The sequence below is a fragment of the Dipodomys spectabilis genome, unplaced genomic scaffold, assembly GCF_019054845.1.
Source record: "Dipodomys spectabilis isolate Male_0828 unplaced genomic scaffold, ASM1905484v1 ptg000043l, whole genome shotgun sequence".
Taxonomy (NCBI): Eukaryota; Metazoa; Chordata; class Mammalia; order Rodentia; family Heteromyidae; genus Dipodomys; species Dipodomys spectabilis.
Window position 1 is genome coordinate 2,048,677 of NW_024870720.1, and position 8,472 is coordinate 2,057,148.

The window sequence follows — 8,472 nt, forward strand, 5'->3', positions numbered from 1 at the left end:
TAGGTCTAGTTTCATCATCTTCATAACCAACAATAAGGAGTTGAAACTCTGATTCTCCTTTTTCACCCTCTGCTAATTGCCTTCGCTCTTCTCATCCATTGTTTTCATCCGCTCTTGGTCTTCTGTTTTCAGACCATGCACATTTACGCTGAGTCCTACCATGCAGTGTATATTGAAGAATGAATTACTTACAACTGTAATTCAACCTGCAAAATCCCTCCACAATAGTACCTAGATTCACTCATTAAATAAACAGAGAACAGGAAACTTAGAAGTACTCCTTGAAAATTCGTTCCACCAGGCTTTCTTTTTAATTTTTTGTTATTTTCTACACTGCATTTCCCATCTGAAAATACAGTCTTTTCAAATATTTAATTCTTTGTTTCACTGTAAGTTAATTATCCTAGCAAGGGAGCGAGAGAAAACTTATTTCATCTCCATTTGTGTTGCTTATCTTAATAAGTCTTTTGCCATCACGCCTTTAACTCTATTTTATAAACATACATTTTCATTTCCCATAGGTTCCTAAGACTTGGAGAAAATTTTGTTTTTGCTTATTTTGCTTAGTCAGACCATTACATTAAATTTCTTTTTAATTAAACGCACTGACTAGTGACACTTTAAATAAACAACATTATTTACCGATTTCAGATTCCCTGTTGGTACATAATACTTTGTGATGTTCCAATTTTACATAACACTTAACTGCAATCACAGCATGTAACTAACACGTTCTTTCCTTCCAAATTTCGAAAGTGTGTTACAACTATCTCTCTTCACTATGGGCTTTCCATTGCCTGTGGAAGACACCTGTAAAAGTAGCATGCCATCTCCAAGGCATGATTTGAAGGCCTAACTCATCAAGGTCCTTTTATTTATCCTCACCAATGTCACTTCCAGTCACCTGACTCTCGTCTATAACTAATTACATCACAGCATAATGAAAAATTGTAATTTCACCACTGTGTTAATGTTGCCCTTCTGGCTGCATTTTCTTTGAGTGACTGACCAACTTCTATTTCCCTTTCAAATGGTGTTCCTTTCTGAAAATTTTCCTGTTCTGGATTAAAGCATCTTTCTACACTCACTCATAAAATACTTCTCCTGCTCTAATAACAACCTGCTTCCAACTTAATTCTCATGCTCTGATTATTTCTACAGCTCGCATCTCAACTTGAAAGTCCCTAGGTTCAAAGACTGAGACTGCTCGTGGTTTTACTTGAAATAATATAGATTCAGTTGCAATTAGTAGCCAACTCCAACTGTCTATGACTTAGAAGAATACAGGTTAATTTCTTTTACAGATAATGCACTTGTGTTGTAGGGCAGGAGAGATGACAAAATGACAAAACTCCATCCTGTCTAGTGTTTTCAGCTACCATGGGAGAGGAGAAGAGACTGTGGAAAAGTCTACAGTGGTTCACAAAACATCTTCAAATGACACGTCATTCCTTGCCAAAGAACACATGACCGTATCTGTCTTGAAGAAGACAGGAAGTTAAATCCTGCTACACTGCCAGGGAGCAGAGCTGTAAATATTTGATGAACCACTAAGGAGAGCCAACAACAAAAATTAGCCACTTGAAGCATCTTCTTGGACTGCATACTTGTTTGTGTTCCTTTAAAATATACATATTGACGCTGCAACTCAGAATGTTCTTTGGAGGTGGTGCTATTGGGAGGATTATGCAGGAGAAGACCTTGTGAGGGACTGGTGCTCCTCAAGCACTGGCATAAAAGAGCCACTGTCCTTTCTCTGCTCTTTTCCATGTACGTGTACAAACAGAAAGTGACCATTTGCAAACTAGCAATGGCTTTTCACCAGACACTACAACTACTGGTAGCATGAATGTCCCAGCTTCCAGAGCTATGACTTTGAGCCACCTAATTATGCTCCTTTGTTGTAACAAAGTGAATGGACAAAGGTGTATAGATTTACTACAACTGTCACAAAGTAGTGAAGACTACTGGGATTAAAAAACAGAAATGAAGCCAGGTACTGGTGGCTCACATCTATAATCCTAGCTACTCAGGAGGCTGAGATCTGAGGATCATGGTTCAAGGCCAATCTGGGCAGGAAAGTCCGTGAGACTCTTATCTCCAATAAACCACCAGAAAACTGGAATTGGCGCTGTGGCTCAAGTGGTAGAGTGTTAGCCTTCAGCTGAAGAGCTAAGGGACAGCGCCCAGGCCCAAAGCCCCACGACCAACAAATAAAGCAGAAATGTATTGTCATACAACACTGCTGGTTGGATGTTCAATACCAAGATATCTCCAGGATGGGCTCCTTTCAAGAGATAGGAGAAAGCTCAACATAAACTAATACTTTTCTGTGAATTCTTGAATATAGGCAACTATAATTACTTTTATACTTTTGTGTACTGCTCCCAGTATCTCAAGTCTGTGCCTATTTCCACAGAATGACCTTCCTTTTGCTTATGAACCTTGTTTTCTTACTTTTTGACATTTCTTGTAATTATTTTTTATTTCTTTCTAGACATTTTGATGCACACCAGTGAATGTCTGGACTTTGGGGATCACTTTATAGAACAAAGTTTGGTTTTGTTCTGACAGATATTTAAGTACTTGTCAATCTGTCTGATACTTTCAAGTCCTCTGTCTAATATTTGTAATGGAAGATGTGGAGCTGTGTTTACTCCAAAGGGAGCCGATTCCTCTTACTAAGGCATAATTCATTTTGGATTCCCATTGAATAAATTCTCCAGGTTAACAGAGAACTATATGATCTGACTTGGAGTTTGAATATCCATTTCTCCCTACTTATTCTCTGGCTTTCTTTGTCCAACATCATGGAGGTCCACTTCATAAATGTATTTCCTTGTTCTCAGTAAAGATGAGAGACTAATACATGTGAATCTGTGTAGCTCTTCACTTTCCCACACTCTGCCTTTCCACTGCAGTAACCTCAACCTGTCAGTAATCTGATCTCCTTCTCCCTCAGCGTGATGAATCCGGTTCCCTTTGTTAGCAGTTCTCCATCACTGGTATTCTAAAAGGTGCCATCAGGCAAAAAGTCACAACCACCATAGAACATACCTCATGTGTGTCTTTCTTTTAAGGACATCCTTATATTGTCTATTTTCCAATGTTTGAAAATAGTTGTTACATATATTTTGCTCTATTTTCTAGTTTTTTAACAAGAAAAAAGTAAAGTGTCTTTCTTAAAACATTATAGCCATAGTGGAAGAGTATGATACTTGTTTAAAGAGAACTTATAACATAGCTTATAATGTGCTTCTAAGGCTAAAAAACTGAAATATATACAAATGCATAAGAGAGTTCAAAGACACATGGCTTAATATTTAACCCATGCCTATATCCCTGAGAGCTTTGTTACATAAATGAAAAATACTGAGGAACTACACACAGTTAATTAAAATCCCTTGTTTCTCCAGCATGACATTTTACTAAAAATTTATACCATCAATGAAAATTCCATTAAAATTTGGTACTACTTTAATGAGATTTTTAATGAGATTCTTGAGACTTGATAAAAAATACATAAATTTATATTTTAAAATTCAGTGTGTTTCTTCCTAGTCATTCTACCAAATGAAATCTTATCTACCAATATACCTTGGTTTGTATTTCATCTATAGTATGAATATTGTTGTTTATGTATTTATTTATGGATTCACTTAATCATACTCCCATCCCATCTGTAGTTTAAAGTTTTTACTCATAATAATAAGGTTAGGATTAGAAGGTGTCACTTACCATTGGACCTCATACTCGGCATGCATGAGGCTTTTGTTCAATCCTTAGAATTAAAAAAAAAAGTCAAGTGGTAGTAAAATGGCTCAAGTGGAAGAATACCTACCTAGAAAGTAGGAGACTCTGAGTTTAACCTCCTGAATCAAAATAATAATTACTACTATTAAGATGATCAAATAGTAATATAATCAAATAGTAATAGAAAGGAGAAGAAATGAAGAAAAGAAAAAGAGGATTAGCCATGGGATAGAGGGAATTACATGAAATGCGAGTATATTCTACCTAAAGTTACTCAACAGACACTATGTACTTAAACTTCTATACGTATGTGTGTTCAATTCTATTTAATGGCTAGACCTATACTACTAGTCCATGTCTATTAGTTAATAATTGTTCCATTATTAGGAATGGTATAATAGGCAGTAGAAGGGAAAGGTATAAAACAAGTACAAATACAATATACAAACTCTAGATATGATGCTTAAAGCATAACTATGAAGAAAAGAATTAATAAACTGGTTCTCAGAATTTAAAGATTAAATTTAGATTTTCTACTCTACCAAGACGTTACCAAGAGAATGAAAAAAGAAACTACAGACTAGGAGAAAAAAATCATACAAAAAATAAACAATTGAAGAAAAATACACAACTTGAAAATGAGCCCAAGTCATTAATAGACACCATGCCAAAAAGATATACAGTTTCAATCAAGTACATGCAAAGGTTTAAAATGGTAAAAATTTTAATTGTAGTAAAATCAGCATTTTTTTATATGAGTACCTTCATGAGTACAGTGTATCACCTAGGAAAATGGCATCACCAACTTATCTTGATTAAAATTATAGTAAAATGCATACAACATAAAATTTGCTATTTTAGCCAGGGGTGTTTGTGTGTATGTGTGTATGTGCTCGTCCTGGGGCTTGAACTCAGGGTCTGGGCCCTGTCCCTGAACTTCTGTGCTCAAAGCTAGAGCTCTACTACTTGAGTCACAACTCTACTTCCAACTGTTTCCTGCTTAATTAATGGTCATAGACCGTCCTGCCCAAGCTGGCTTTGAACCACAATCCTCAGACCTCAGTCTTCTGGGTAGCTAACATTACAGGCATGCACCAACAACACCTGGCCACTTTAGCCAATTCTTAAGTGTACATTCCACTGGCATTAAACACACTCACACAGTGAGTGAAAGCATCAGTTATCCATCTCCAGATCTATTCCAGAACTATGAATCTAGTCAATAAGCAGATTTTCCCTTTTCTATATTCTGTTTCCCCATGCCTATTTGCCCTTTCCTCACACCCAAGTTGCTACCATCCTATTGTCTGTAACTGGGGATTTGATTACTGCAGTTTTCTGTAAAGTGGAATCATGACACATTTTTCTCTTTATATGGCTGACATGTTTTGCTTACTATACTATATTCAAGTTTCTCCCATGTATTAACCTGTCAGAATTTTTTTTTTGGTCGGTTGTGGGGCTTGAACTCTGGGCCTGGGCACTGTCCCTCAGCTCTTCAGCTCGGGGCTAGTGCTCTACCACTTGAGCTACAATGCTTCTTCCAGTTTTCTGGTGGTTAACTGGAGATAAGAGTCTCTGGGGCTGGGAAGGTGGTTCAGTGGTAGAGTGCTTGCCCCGCATGCAGGAGGCCCTAGGTTCAATTCCTCAGCACCACATAAACAGAAAAAGCCAGAAGTGACACAGTAGCTCAAGTGGTAGCGTGCTATCCTTGAGCTGAAGAGCTGAGGGACAGTGCCCAGCCCAGAGTTCAAGCCCCATGACTGGCAAAAAAAAAAAAAAAAAGAGTCTCTACCCTGGCTGTCTTTGACCCACGATCCTCAGATCTCAAGCCTCCTAGCTAGGATTACAGGTGTGAGCCACCCAGTGCCTGGCCTGGCAGAATTTTTTTTAAGCCTAAATAATATTCACTTTAAGCCTAAACCATATCTTGTTCATTCATTTATTTCTCTTCATGGTATTCTGAGGATAGCAGCAGTATCATTTAAGTTTTATCACATATGCAAATATATCCACTTAAATATTTTATATCATATTACTTATTGTTTCTTTTAAGGGAATCATGTTGAAATTGAAGACCCAAGAGTACAGTAGATGAGGTAATTGGTGAATTCACATATCTATGAGCACCAGTAATAGTAAAGTTTGCAGCCAAAATATTAAAAACAATTTTGGAAACTACACTGGTCCCTATTTCAACACCTTTATCCTTAATCCTCACCCAGAAACACATATTTGAATTTTATTCAATATACAGAACTCAACTCCAACATCACCTTTACCCCAATGAGGCCACACTGACTTGATTTCATATCACTTTACAATTGTATAAAATTTTGAGTATATTTACTTGGGCATTTTCTCTTCTCATTCTCAATTCAATGTGCATGTTTTACCTTGATCTTGAAGATCTCCAGTGCCTAGCACAGTACAGTACTTCTTCTTTAACTGTGAGAGGGACACTCCATGTAAAAATAACTAATAAATTTTTATTACAATTATGCAAAAAAAATCCCTTCAAAACATAAAGAATATATTCAAAACTGATACCCACATCATTAAATAAGTTGAATAAGAATGTCTTGTTTTGATCACAATTCGGGTAATTGATTAACAATGGCAATGATTCAAAAGCAAAAATTGGCTAAAAGGTGGTCTTTTCAATGGCAGTATTCATTATGAAATAAAGTGTTTATAAATGCAGTTAATTCTATACTTGTTCCTCCGGTGCTTGAATACACTTAATGGAACCAATAACATATTTTCTTGGTTTTAATTATGCACAGTAAGTATTTTTGATGTTGCCAATTTTCCTAAAGAATAGCAAATGTTGCCTTTTACTCAATAGCTTTGATTGTGTGCATGACATGCTAAGCATTTTCTTTTTCCTGAAGCAGCTATTATGCATGTTGACACCTACAATGTCCCAGCATGGTCCCCTGGGATGTCTTTTCTAAAAAGATATAATTTTTAAATACTCTTTTTTTTAAATGACTTGTTTTAAATATTAAAACTATAGTACTAACTCAAGTGGAAATTTGAAATACAATGGAACTTGGGTTGAGTCCTATGTAATGCTGACTTTAAAAATATACCTGTGCCTTTTTCAGTTGCCTATGCTCTCTCTTATTTTATTGTTTATTCTAATATGCTGTGCTCTGCATGTGTGTACGTGTTTGTGTATCCGAAAGATGTTACATATTCCAGATATCATCCTTCCAAGATGCGTATTTTTTCAAAAAGTGTAATACTATTGATACTTGATATTTGTTGAATTATTTACTGTTTTGGCTTATACTCCCCCACTAAACAGTAACAATAAAAGCAAAAACCATTCTCTTCATCTCTTCTTTCCTTTTCATTTGCTGACAAATATATATGCACATAAAACTAAACCATTACACACTTTTAAATACTTTTTTATGGTCTCTCTTGAATGATTGTACTTTCGTTTACTTTTTCAATAATGGGAGCAACTATATGGGCTACATAAAGCCCATAAGATGTAGGCATATTTCAAACTAACTATAACAGTGACCCTTTTTGCTCAACATTAAGCATCATTGAGAACTCCAGATACACTCAATTAAAAATTCTCACTTTTTAAAGAGCTGCAATGTCCCAGATGCCAGTGGCTCACGCCTGTAATCCTAGTTCCTCAGGAGGCTGAGATCTGAAGGTCGCAGTTTAAAGCCAGCTGGGGCAGGAAAGTCAGTGAGACTCTTATCTCCAATTAACCACCAGAAAAACTGGAAATGGCTCGGTGGCTCAAGTGGGAAAGCACTAGCCCTTGAGCTGAAGAGCTCAAGGATAGAGCTTAGGCCCAGAGTTCAAGCCCCATGACTGACCAAAAGAAAAGGGAACAAAGAAGAGCTGCAGTAACTTTGGTGTTAAAAATAACTGACAGTGGATTTGTTCCATGGAGCAGGTGCCAGATTGAGGAAAAGGTACGCATTCCAGCCAAAAGCTCAGAATTCCTGTCAGGTTGAGGGAGTGGGGAATAAAAGATTGAAGAATTACAGTTAAGCAACCTGCATGCTATATGATAAGTATGGCTCAAATATAAAGTCAAAAGAACAAGTAAAGGAAAGGTGTTGGCAGATAAGTAAGTAATAGATGATACGTGGTTAAAAACATGATGATGATGAGATGATGATGATGATGATGATGATAGGTGAGAGAGAGAGAGAGAGAGAGAGAAAGAGAGAGAGAGAGAGAGAGATTCAGAATCAAATCCAAAGATAGAGATATAAATATGGTTGAGAGAGATCAAGGGTCTAGGAAGCATGTTTTTTAATTTGTTTTCAGTGCTGTTGCTAAGGCTGGCTGAGCTGGGAAAAGAACTCTCACTACGTGAATAATAAAAGTGTCTATAGTACTAATAATAATTCATTGGGTGTCTATCAATGTGTTGTATTATATACCTTTTCATTAATCTTCAACAATAAATTGTATGGAAAGAAAAATATAGTTCTTCTCATTTTGTAGATGTAGTTTAGAGTGTTCAAAGAGTGCATAAGTTGTGTGGTAGCACATACTTGAGATCCTAGCACTTGAGAAGCTGACAGAACGATTGTGAGTTACAGGTCATTCTGGTATAGATGGCAAGTTCCAGCCCGAGCTATATTGTAAACACGTGACCAAATAAGCATCATGAAGAATGACATATAGCTAATAAACAATATGACAGAATCAGAACTTGAGCTCAGATCTTTCTGA